This window comes from Falco peregrinus, chromosome 2, assembly GCF_023634155.1.
Source record: "Falco peregrinus isolate bFalPer1 chromosome 2, bFalPer1.pri, whole genome shotgun sequence".
NCBI classification, from domain to species: Eukaryota; Metazoa; Chordata; class Aves; order Falconiformes; family Falconidae; genus Falco; species Falco peregrinus.
Genome location: NC_073722.1, coordinates 74,038,669 through 74,052,478, shown reverse-complemented (window position 1 = coordinate 74,052,478; position 13,810 = coordinate 74,038,669). Strand labels below are relative to the sequence as shown.

The window sequence follows — 13,810 nt, the reverse complement described above, 5'->3', positions numbered from 1 at the left end:
AATAGCTTAAAAGCTAAATTAAAGGAAGGTTTCTTGAATCTTTAAGAAGTTAAAAATTATTTAATGGATAAATGACCAGCTTACAGCTTTGCACTGGATACCCAAGACTGCATTTGTTTGTATAACTTGGTGCTGCTCTTACTCTCACCTCTGCACATTTGCCAAGAGGGCATAGAAAGAATTGTTTCACTGAGTTGTTGAGTTAAGCAACTGCTCAATGAAGTTTTCCAGTTCAGAACTAATGTAAGTGAGAAGCAAGTTTTGTAGTACATCCTTTGTGGCCGTGGGTGAACGCTGCGTTTGTGGTCCCAGGATGCTAGCATAGACATCTGTTCTCATAAACTGGAATGCTAAACTTCTTCCTTCAAAGAGTGTACAGAGATAGAGGTGTGCTTTTTGCACTGCAGACACACCCAAAGATTTTGCCAGGAACCTGAAAACTTCACCAAGTTCATAAATGAGCATGGAATTAGTATTCCTCTGCCCACTCTAACCAGGATACTTCATGCATACTGATAATCTGTGTAAGAAACTTAGGCTCATGGTACAGAGAAAGAAAAAAATCAGTAAGTATATGATCTTTTTTTCCATGTGGAATATTGCTTAAGAAGCAGGACGCCAAATTTCTGTCTGCAAGCTCTAATGCTGTTGCCCCAAAAATTACACAGTCTCAGTATTGCTTCTGTATTTTTGTCTCTTTGATTCCCAAATGTCCATGAAGGATAGAATAAATTGAATGTAAAGATTGCACACTGTCAGTATAACATAGTGATGTAAGTTCAATTTACATAGTTTTTCTGGGGATAAGCAATGTTGACTTGGTGTAGAAATTTTTTGAAACACCTTAATCCAGTTGATCTCTGAGCCTTTCTAGAGACATTAAAATATCCCATTACCTTTACATGCTCTCCCTTTCATTAGGATTAGAGTCGTGTTCCTGCAATGGGAAAGAATGGTGTCATGTCATTCATGTTGACGTGAGCAACAACATGATATCCAAATAAAGCAACCAGCAAATACTCAGTGCTCTGTAAATGAGCTTTGTATAGAAGGTTCTTTTTAAGTAAGTAAAATCCTACTTTAAATGCATTTAAAGGAAATTAAAATAGTATCCAATTCAGAACCCACTAAGATTAATAGAAAAGTTTGTGCTTACTGCAGTTTTGTGTGGTAATGAATATATTCAGAGAAATTGTGATCTGCTTACAAATATTTTCCTAAATTATTCACTCGGACCCCAGGCTGGGTGATTCTCATCAAACTGTGCATTAAAATTATTGGTAGTTCCTAAAGGCAGATTTTACTGAGAGCTTTCTGGAGAGATTTTTGAATTATAAATCTTCCTGTGGAGATCAGTTCTTGCATACCTTTACTGACAAGCTAGAAAGCTTTGACAACAGTAAGAACTTATTAAGGGCATAATTGCTCATGAATGGCAAGAAATCTCACTTGTAATTCAAAGTATGCTTCATACATTAGCCTGAATATTTTAATTGTTATGTAAAATTTAATAGAGAATTAAATCCCTCCTGTCAGATTCTAGAGAATCATAAAAAGAAACTGTATAAAGTTTACCGCAATTTAGTCATTCAGTTCTGGTATCTGTAAAAACTCTTTTGCCTCTCCACAAAGCCCTGCTGTTATACTATTATAGGACTATCTCATATGGCATTCATCAGCTAAATTTCAAGTAAATGTTTGTTACTATAATACTACAAAATGGGCTGCTATAAAAAAAGTGAAATCAAACTAATAGGAACATTTCATGTGCTTTAAAACGTTGAGTTTGGTTGTTGTTTCTTTTAATGGGTAAACACTGGTAAATTTTGGCTGAATTTCTAGGTAGCATCAGATATTTTTAGAAATGATTGTTTGCTTCATGTGTAAATGACCTTGGAGGAGGACATATTAGAAAAAGATTGTGTCACTGGCAAAGCAAGACTTTGGCTGATGCTCGTAACTCAGACTTTTTCCTTAAATACAATATGTCTAATCCATTAAAATAATCTACTGGCACAGAAAGCTATACTGGATTATTTTAATGGATTATAGACAAAAATTTAGAGGGCAATCAAACTGAGACCCAAAAGTAATAATACACACCCTACAACAGGAAAAGGAAGAGAAATGCAGACTTAACTAAGAATATTATTTGTAGGTGATAGTGTCTGCATAGAGTACTACGTAGCAGCAGAAAAAGAGGCCAGTTTTAATATAGGGTTGTAAATTGACAGTTATGCTTATAATTCATTTTAAATTATTTTGGCACATATTGAAGAAATAATAAAATTGCATTTGGAGTAATTTGTGCACTTCCAGTGACCTTATAATAAGAAGGACATTGCTGAGATTAGGTTGCAACAGGGACCTCTAATTTACAGTCTGCAAGATGTGAAAGATTAGCCAAATTTGATCTGTGATGCTCTGGGGAGATTAGAATGAGGGGGGTATCATCAAGGTGCGCAAGACCCTGGGAGAGAGGGAACAGGATTGATGCTAATACGCTATTATTAGAAATAAGTGATTTAAACGACCAAGAATTTGTGGAGTGAGAAGAAATTAATTCATAAGAAATTGAATCAATTTCTCTATGCAGAGAGTAGGTGAAAAACAGACTTGGTACTCTGAGTCAGCATTCAGCAAATTGGTCCGGAAGGGAGCTAAGCAAGATTTTGAAAAAGTTAGCTTATGGACAAATTTGGGTTTTTACAGCCATGTTTCCTACTTACTATGATTTCTTAAAACTAGAGCTAATGTCCATCTGTCACCTTTGCACAACTGACAGAAACAGCTGCTTGTCTTTACACCTACTTGGGGACGAGGGGTGTATACCCACTCACATAAATCCCTTTTCTTTCCCAGCTGAGACTATGCTGACTTTTGCCTTTTCACAAATGGTAGTGGAGAGGGAGTGCCTGCATGCCTGAATGGGTTGCAGTGGTCATCAGTCTGTTTGCTATTCCCAGCTATGTCCATTGAAAACATCTGTCAGTGGAAAACAGAGGGTCAAATTATTCCCTTCTATCAGAAAATACGTGAAGTAGAGAGAGACTGCCATATCTTCTTAAAGATCACAATGCCATAAACAGCACCCACTCACAGAGTGTTCAACATTTCCTTGTGCCGTTCCCAACTGTTAAAAAGTGTAGATGTATACAGGCAATGAATTTTCTAGGTTCTGTTAGCAGGTAATAAAGTTGGCAGTAATGCTGTTACAAGAGGTGTTGCGTTGTCAAAAGGATCTATTGTCTCAAAAGGAGCTGCACTAGACTGTTCTGCAGATCCTGTGGATGATTCATCTCTAATTCAGTTGGCAAAATAGTGATCGGCATGGTAGAGAACGCATCAAAAACTCACCTGCTCTCCTAGACAACTACAGAGAAATAATAATGAAATGTCGTTGTCTTAGGCATCATTACACTTATCTTTGAGATCCCTTTCAGCATTTATCAATTTTATGGCAGCTGCAGGCTTTTTTCTGCTTTTTGTCAGGCCTCATTCATTTGTATTATTTTTTCTCATTGGAGAGCTGTGTAATTTTTCCCAAAGCAGAGCTATGTGTCTTCTAGCACTAATAAAACTCTTGTCTCTTTTCATTGCAACTTGCCTCCAGAGCAGGGCCTTCTGGCATACTCTGCAGCAAAGGAGATTAAATAATCAATAAGCCCGGATCTGAAAATGAAATGCAACATTTGTTTTGTTACTGAGCTCTACATGGCCTAAAACAGATGGCTTTGTGATGATGCTTTTAGTGTGCTCATAAGGATTTTTGAGTAATGGACGATTTTTATTTTGAAAATACAAATTGAATGAGGGGTTACTAGCACAGTGACTTGACATCTATTATCCCCCTTCACAGATCAAGAACTGTGATGTACAATTAGAGCAATGCTTAATAGAACTCTTTGAATTACATGGAATTGTAGTATATTGAGTGCCTAAAGCGCTCTCACTTTTATATTGAAAAATATTTTAGTCTATGTTTGCAATTGCTTGTACAGGTGCTTGCATATGTTGGTCTGTGTTTCTCAGCTTATACAGTGGCAGACAGTAAAAGTATATGCATCAGTGTGGTTAGTTAACATTATTTTTCTGGTGGTGGCAGGTGTGAGACAAAATGTAGGGTTTATGTGTATTTATCCTTGCTATGTTCCTCTGAATAATTTTTCTTTCCAGAATATATTAGAATTTAGATCCTGCCAGATACAGTGTGGTAGTTTAAAAACAAGAAAGAGAACCTTCATACTTTCATAGTGCTGCATAACCAAAAAGGTGGTGTCTGACTGCATAAGAGATATCCCTTATCTGGGTTGAGATCTGCTCCTTTATTCCTGGGCGTTCAGGAAGAGCAACACTGTTATGGCAGTTTTCCAGATAGTGTCATTTTTAAGGTGGATAAGAGCACTAGCCAGGACACTTTCATGAGTGAATGCTATTTGATATTCTCAAGTGGTAAGAGACTGCATCCATGAAGAGCATCCTCTCTTACATCCCTGTATAACTGCAGTCAGGTCCTGATGCCTCGTATTCAGTTGTAGGGCAGCATTTGGCTGTGATGCTGTTAGCACAGGCAGATGGCCATTGCCTCCTTATTAGGACACTGACAGAGACAGCTGACAGAAATGTGGTAACTGATACACATGATCTTAGACAGTCCAAGCAGATCTGAGGCTCTTCTGTTGCCTGAGAGTTGTCACAGAAAATCTTGCAATTTCCCCAGCACAGCTCAGGAAGCAGTAATAGTTTAAATACACCTGAAGTATTCACGTCTCCTTTGAAATCAATGAGCTCTTCTCACAGATGGTCATTCTGGCCAAAAAAATATATTTTCAGCAATCTTTAATTACTATATATAGGATGGAAAAATTTCAATCAGTCACCTAGTGAAAACTTGTTGCATTAATAATTGTCAAGGATTCAAAACAAAAATATCATTCAAGATTTGTGTAAACTTTGACAAAGGCAGAGAAACTTTCAGTTTGTCATCTACCTCTAGGATTAGTATAATGTAGTTTTTCTTCAATATAAGTGAAACAATTGATGAAGCAAACTTCCTAAAACCAACGATCTTCCAAAGACGAAAGATATTTCATAGAGCCATGGATCAACTGATCAGTCAGTTACTTTCAGGAAGCTGCAGAGCTGCTCCAGTTCCATCCATTTCCAAGGGTTTAGTTTGAAAGGAAAAGGATGCTCTAATTGCAAGCTGTGGGAGATAATGAGTATGCTAGCATTTGGCCAGAAAACAAAAGTGCCACTCATTGGGAATGGATATTCCTTCTAGAGGCACCTGAAAGAGGCAAAAAAAAAAGTGCATTGAAATGGTTTAATACCCACTTTTCAAAAATCCAGTACCCTCAAGAGAAGTCAGTCAGATCATGTCAGGACTCGGAGGAGAAAGAGGGGCATTTACACCAGGCTAATAACATTTCAATATTCACTGATGTCTTTTTGATTTTTTTTTTTTTTTAACTTTAGCTCAACCCAAACATCCAATCTAGAGTGTAGGCTTACAGTGCAGACAGTATGCCTTAGAGGTTTCAATGGAAATTAAACACAAATGGGATGGAGAGAATTTGTGGTCGAAGATACAACTGTGTTATTCCCAGTTTGTAAAATGGTCAACTTTTTGATGTCCTGCAACAAGAAGTAGTTCTTAATGTTGCCTACTGTGCCACTAAATTGAGCAATCTCAGAGAATTACAGTAAACATAAATTTGTGGTAGGGTTGTGACGTTAACACCAAGAAAACAGAGATGTCGTCTTGAAACACTTTATATTTGTTTTAAGAGTTCATATGAACATCAAAAGGGGTTTTTTTGCAACTGTTTCAATGTGAAATTTAATTTGCGCTCTCAGTGCACTAAAATTTCTTAGTGAAGGAGGGATTTTGTTTCACATTTTGCTGCTAAAACATTTCCTAAATATTATTGTTTTGTAATGTTGCTCCTTCATCTCCCTTAGTAAAGGTGTTGTCTAGTGATAGTAATTCAGGTTTTATGCACTCCATAGGCCACTAGCATTCATTCTTGTTACCAATAAGGAATGCATATAGTCCTAGATCAGGTATGTGTATCTATAATAAAAGAATTTTCTGTTCAAAATTGTTACTCCTGACTTTATGAATCAATGGAATATGATTGATTCTCAAACATATTTGAAGCACCATAAACCATTATCAGAGGTGCACCTGAAATTTCTTTAATGGTTCTGCCATTTACTTCACAAGATCATGGCTTAAAAATCATAGAAAAACTGGGAGTTAGACTGTTCAATAGAATAAACACAATAAAACAAATTGTAGGTTCCACTGACCTCCACTGGAGCAATGTCAGAAATGCACATCCTTTCTGGATGCAGTGGAGACAGTTGAGCCTTGGGGATTTACCTGTGCGAGGTGATAAATAATGTTTGTAGTTCTGCTCACCTTAAAGGCTTTATTGGAAAAAGAAATAAAAATTTACAAACAACAGAGATTTCAGCAATACTCTGAATGGTTTGCCCTGGCCATACCAATGTCTCTGTCCAGCAGAGGCTGTGGAGGCTTGCACTGGCTGTATGAACACAAGACATAAAGTCTTACTTTCTTTCCAGTAAAAATTTAGGGAAATATGGGCCTAGGTATAGAATAGATTCATTATACTTGGTTGTAAGATTTAGAAAAACAGAAAATTTATTTCCATTCCTAAAAAGAACACCTCCTTGATTATTTAGTGGAACTCTGTGATTATTAATGCTAGATCTCTGCTAATAAAAATTGTAGTCTTAATTTAAAAGACCTAAAACTTCAGACACTGAGCACCTTTAAAGTGTTTTCTAACCCTTAGAGTATGAGAGCTGTCCTCTTCAGTTATCACCTTTGAGGCAAACCCCAAAGGAAAGGTCACCTCTTTGGAATTGGTAGGGAAAAATTATTTGCAGATCAAATGGCACTGCAACTGATTGCTAAACAAGTCATCAAGGTTTTCAAGCTGTCAGTCATCTTTCTTTTCATACCACTACAACCCTTAGTGCTAACCTGACTTGCAAAATACAAAATAGCATTCCTTGGCAAGCACATTTTCTGCCATTTTTTTCCTTAGTTTAATCATGTATGTGTGTATTAAGCCAATTCAAGTATCTGTGGAAGTGGGTTTTGGTTTTGACTGTGAGTATCATTGTTGATCTGGTTTCACAACAGAGGATGGAGTAATGCCCCATCTCTGCCAGTCTTTAAACATCTTAGCCAGTCTTTGTAAGGCCACACAGGTAAGTTCTCTAGATTTATCACTTCAAGGAATATTTGGTGTGTTTCCAGAAACGCAATCCTTAGTATGGTGATGGCCATTCTTCACTGACATCTCTGTCTCATAGAAATTTTCAGAAGTTATTGGCAAAGACAAAAATTTACTTCTTTGTCTGCCTTGGCTGTCAGATATAGTGGATAGCAAAGTGCACTATGAGAGAATGGCTTTGGCATTCTTGTGGTGTTGGTTTTATCATGACACTAAGAGAAAAGATATTTCTTCAGTTATCCATGAAGAAGTCAATGGAAAGCCTCAATGTGGGTCCATGTTGTGTACTTGCTGTTAGTTCTGATGTCATGTTATTATGGGGCTCTTTTATCAATGGCACGTCTTCCAAGGAATATTGAATAATTACTAGATCTGATAAAGTTGCTAAAAAAAAAAAAAAAGAAAAATTAAAAAAGTCAGGGCCTGATGGAAGTCAGTTTGGAGTGATATTTATTTGGGGGTTTTATTCAGTGTAATTGCCTAAAGACTTGATTATTGACTGTGCTCAGTAATCTGCCCTTTGCCACCCTCCTTCTTTCCTCCTCCCCCAAATGCATTACTGGTTTCATATGTTAACATATAAGAAAATATCTTTCTGGTACTAGTAACTGTATGGTTTATAGCTTCTAGCCTAATCATATTTTTGAAGAGAGAGTATAATAACCTACTTCTGTTTATCGTTGACGATGGAATTGTGGTAGATGGTCTGAAAAACTACCTCTGCAGCCACAGGAGTGTACACATTCATTCCTGTCTTCAGCTCATCAAGGCTGATGTTATAAAAAATGTCTTCCAAGAGTCTAGCTTAGGGAATGTCATCAAGATTGTTAGATAAATTAAGATTAATCTACCTTACCTTATGTTAATTCTACTTCAGGCAGAAAAAGTGAAGAAAGTACAACTGGGCACCATCCTTAAGTTATCTTTTTATTTATGCTGCTGATGCAGCAAAATGGAGTTAATGTCACTGTTGTGATATTTTATCTTCCATTGCAGAGGTCATAGAGTTAAAAACAAAACAATACAAGCTAGGGAGATTGTTTTTTGCAACGGTTTAGTCCAAACTGCTTTCCTGACTCTATTACCGAAATCTGAATTTTCCCACATAATGACAATTTTTCTGAATCAAATCCACTCAGACTGTTATTCTCAGCAAATATTTTTAAGGAGATGCTAATGCATATCTAATTAATTACTTAATTATTTGACTTTGAAAAGTTGAAAATCATTATTTCATAAGCATTGGCTTGCAAACTACGAGCAAAACCAACTATACTATATTTGTAAAGAAATAGACTAGCTTGGTGCAGAATTTTACAAATTAACATAAATATGCAGAAACATATCAAAACAAATAGAAAGACCTCTCTTGGGACAGATTCTGTGCTGGAGACACAGCCTTGCTGCCGTTGGTTTCAGTTCATCAACATAGGTGGTGATTTTCTCAGGTTCTGCACCAGGACTTGGGCAGCATGTTCTGTTATGTAGGGGGGATGATTTCTTTTATGTATTTCCAGACTTCCTTAATGTTTAGTTTCAGATGAAGTTCTGATGGAATACCACTTTGATTTTTCATTCCTCTTCCCATAAGCTAATCAAATACCTAAACATTCAAAAAAACCCCAAAATAAAACAAACCCGGACTCAGAAAAGCTTATAACTACCTCAACAATTGTCTGAAATACAACAAATAAATGTGTGGGGGTTTTGTTTGTGGTTTTTTTTAAAAAAAAAGGTTTTCTTATAACCTTAAAAAAGGCAGAGTGGAGTGTAAAATTAGAAAATTAGAGACTTATTGCAATGTATTATCTATTTCACAGCTTCTTAATTTTAGCCCAAATACTGGTTTTGGAAAGCAGTGGGAATAGGATGAATAAAAAAGAAACAATGAATATGTGGGCTTTTCCTCACAGTCATGCAGCTGCTTCTTGGCTGAAGCACAAAAAAATCTGTGTGTTAACAGCATATAGCAACACTGTGAGGTTGGAAATAAAGAATAATATCATGCCTAATGAAAACTGCCAATGCAATTTATGCAGGTAGGATGCAATTACCCTAACTGGTATACAGCCAGATATGAAAGCATCATACTTTCTGTTTCAAAAATTGCAAAGGCTACGTAGGATATAACAAGCAGGAATATTTTCAAGACTTTTGCACATCCAAACCCTAGTACTTTACATGCAAATGTAAAGGATTTGTTTATTGCTGCCTCAACCATTGATGCATTTTTGTACTTTTAACATACTTAAGCAGAGATCTAGGCAGCTATTCCTCTGAATCTTAACAAACAAACAAACAAACAAATACCTATGTCACATCCTATGACATACTGTTCTAGATGTTTTGTCGTTCAAAGACTTAGAAGGATTTGTATAGCTCCAGCATACTTTAAATACACAACTTGCCAGATTTGCTTTTTAAAAAGGCATTGCTATGGGAGTATGTTCAGATGAAAAAGAGAATGTTTGTTTCATACCTCAGTCTTGTTCCAGTTTTTTTCTGAAAATCCAAAACAGTATATAAACATCGAGTGATTTTTTCTAGGAGTGTTTTTCAGAAAGTCACTGTATTTTTGTAGATATTTATGAGATATATTAAAGAATATTTATGTGGAAGACTGTGATAATACAGTAGTCATTTGAGGCTGAATTTAGAATTGATGTAGTTCTACACTTGTACTCCAATATCACAATGAGTTCCACTTATCATAATGTCATTTATATGACCTTGAACCATTAAAAAGAAACACTAAAGTTATGGTAGAAGGCAGTTCTCCACTCTTCTCGTGTTTTCTTTATCTATATGTTTTAATAATTTTCTTCTGTGGTTCACCCTCTACTACTTTCCATACAATATACCAGCCTGGGCAAGGGGATCAAGTGACCTGCATCATTAACAAGTGAATGTGAACCTGAAGCCCAATTTGATTTCATATATGACAGGGCTGGAAAAACACATGCGTCATCTTTTCAGATTCTTTATTTGGGCTTATTTAGGCTTGCTTAGATCTGCTTCTGAATATCACTTCAAGAGCAAGTGTTAGTCCTGGTTTATAAAATTAAAATATCTTCTGTAAACTTAGGCTTTCTTTGAAGCTTAATTGAAACCAGTGGGACCTATACATGGTTGCCTTAGGAAAGTGCATTCCTAATACTATGTTTTTACACCTACAGAGATTCTGAAAATGCAGTTTCAGTTAGTTTGTATTCTTTCATTCAATTATGTTCTTTCAGGCATAGAACTAGTACGTCAAGAAGAAAGAGGAAGAAGCTTTCATTGTTTAGTAAAGATTTTATTTAAGTTGGTTTGACTGAACTTTAAAGGTTGATGGAGAAATGGCACTTTGGAGAAATGCCGTATAAGAATAAATCATTATGAAATAAAGTTAAATTGTCCTTAACTATAGCTCTTTAATCCTATTACAGAAGACTAATTAGTACTAATGCATATTTTGGAACTTTTCAAATAGTGGTTTTCCCCTACTCATTATGCATTAAAAGATTCACATTCAGCTGGCATCATTTTTACATAACTAAAAATAATATGGCAAATGTACATTTTGAATTTTCTCGTATAACATCCATTTATGGTATCATTCAGATGGACCCTTTCTTTCTGAAACTAATCAAGGTGATTCCACTGATTTCTGGAAGGAAAAAAAAAAAAAAAGAAAAAAATAATTTGTCTTAAGTTGACTTTTGAGCTTTCCTGCAGTCCTGGGATCTTTGCTGTCATTGTCCTTATTTCTGAAGGCTGGTTCTGTCCTGCCTGTCCTACTGCTGCCCAGCAACAGGCCCTTACCCTTTCCTGTCCCTTCCCCATGCCAGAAAGATATGGATGTGTAAAAGCTGACTTCATGGGAGAAATAAGAAGCAGGACAGGCAGAAATAGTGTCAACAAAGACAACACTGTAAAGGATGCTGACACTGTCCCCAGGCATTGAGTCAATTGATGTGAGTAGCCATTGTGTATTCCAGTGATCTCACTTCATCTTTACAAAATCAGGGTGCTGAAAAAACACACCTATTGGGAACGGCCCCTGGAACTTCTTAACCTCTGCAGGATTGCTGGGAATCACTGCTAGATGGCATGGGGACTGTGTCACATCCTAGTGTGTGTATACCCTAGGGAGGAGGAGTAATAAAAAGGTGACTGTGGAAAGACAGAAGTGAGAAGATGTCTCAGGTGAGGGCAAATCAGAAGGGATGAAGACTTGCACAGGTAGTGAGGTGGTACCATTTTTCATTTTCCAGACCTTCCCTGAACCAGTATCCAAGACATTTTGCCCCCAAAATTGACCCCCTGGTGTCAATGGCCATTGAAGTAATCTACTGAATTCAGTAAATAAAGCATCCTGACCGGCTGAAAATTTCTTCCTATATACTTGAGATACCATTTTGTTTGGTTGGTTGTAGTTATGTAAGATACATTTTAAACATTTAAATATTTTCCTGAAAAAGATAACAATTTCTGTTTTCATATTCCGGCACATTTTATTCTTTAACTGCCTAGTTCTCATTTAAATCAAAGGGAAATAAGTATCTAAACACCTTTGAAGATCTGAAGTTTCATCTAGAAAGATGATTAAAAATGTAGGGCTCTGTGGTGCCTCAGTATAAGAGACGACAGAAATCAGAGAAGATGTTTCTGGAAAAATAAACAGGATGATATGTTGGTATATACTTATTTAATTTTAAAGAGGGTGATGAGGTTTTGGTGCATGCTTTAAAATATATTTTTTACTTCATTGTACATGTATTTTCTGAATACTGAAAATGTATAAGCTGCACAATTAATTTGCATCAGATGAGCATTTTCAGATATTAGTATTTGGCCAACAAATATTTGCTTTCAAATATATATTTACAATCTTTGATTTTGCTGAACATGACACTGAATTTGCTGTAGATTAGATAATTAAATTTTGTTGTCCTTCCATTAAATTCAGCTTTTTTACTTTTAAGTCAGTAAATAACTTTTTTTATAAAATATCGATAGAAGACAAAACCTGAGAGTTTTTTAGCTCAAGAACTTCGAGAGTGACAAATTAGCAGAAAGAGCTGAAGAGGCTGAAAACTCTACCCACATCCTTAGTATTATTGATGGAATATCATGGGGGAATTGAGGTCATGACACTACTAGAGCTCCACACATATAGCAAGACTAATAGGTCTGAAGACTTTCATCCTTTCTCTCTGATATCCTTACATTCTTCCAAATACAATAAGCATATAATAAATGAAATTTCCCTCTCGAAAATTAATTTCTAGAAAACATTTCTAATTTTTTTCCTTTTATTCTTTTTTAGTGACAAAATGTTTGCCATTGAACACTGATGTTTACAAAAAGAATATGTAAGGTTAGAGGGAATTTGATGGGGAAAAGTATTTAAAACAAAAAAAGAAAGGTTAATAACTTTCAAAAGGGAGTTTATGGAAGTATAGCAATGAAGATCACTGGGATTGTGAAAAATCCTTACGACATAATACTCTGGTGCTCTGAAGAAAGCAATCTAAATAAAAAGTAGAGTTGGTTAGAAATTAAAAGCACAGAAATAAATTGTCCAAGGTTCAGGCAAAACTGTCATTTTCAAAATTAACTTACTTTTTCCCAGTCAGTTTCTTTATGCACAGACCTTTTCCAAACATTTTACTTATTAAGAGATTCATGATTAGTGTGTAGAAAACACACTTGAATTAAAGCTTGTAGTGAAGGCAGTTACTCAGTAAAGCTGTATGAGCCTGTGTCAATTCACCGGTCTACAGGAACCCTCTTTGCTTCTCATCGCCTAAAAAATTCTGGTCTTTAGTGTTGCCTTACTTAAGTGCTTGGAAGCTATTACAGAGAAATCTTTGAACCATTCCAGCCACGAATAGCTCCTTCAACAAATTAGTGCTGTATTAACTGTGTAATGATCCATCTTTATGTTTTCAGAAATCTAAGAAACGGGGATACAGCAGTGAGAGGGACTTGAATCCAGGTTGTGCACATACTTACCTGTTGTGGCAAATCAGACCCTTCAGGGAAACAGTAATACAGTTTATATTGTGTGTTTTGGGTTCACAGTGTATCAAGGCAAGAGTTTTAGTCCTAAAAAAAGAAAAGCAGATCATCTCTATTATTCTCAGATCTTCCTGTGCAAGATTCTTCTGCCAGGGATTGTTCAGCCATACAGGTAAATCTTTGTAACTGCTTGAAAGCACGTTCAATGGGTACTCTAGATGCCACTCTATTTTATCTTAATGCCTGTGCTATAGGTGCATCAATGATATTTCTTTCAGACATTCATTTTAAAATACTTTAATAGTCCCTTGCAGTGGAAGTGAAAGAGGGTTTACAACTGTTTCTAAATCCTAGATTTCCCTCCTTCTCTTTCCCTTTGTAAAGCAGTAGTCAGACACTGAAAGAGCTGGAAAGTGTTCCTAGCCAAGGCTAATGGAATCAAGGCAGCTCCAGCTAATGAGGAAAAGGTTGCAAATGTATTTCCATAAAGTAGGAATCTGTACTTTGTGCTTCAGCTATTGGTGCAGACA

General features: G+C 36.1%; 1 protein-coding gene across 1 annotated transcript in view; it reads left to right on the top strand.

Annotated features, from left to right (window-relative positions):
* The window catches only part of GRID2 (glutamate ionotropic receptor delta type subunit 2), a 730,229-nt gene that overhangs the window by 352,129 nt on the left and 364,290 nt on the right, over window positions 1-13,810 (top strand). The window lies entirely within an intron of this gene.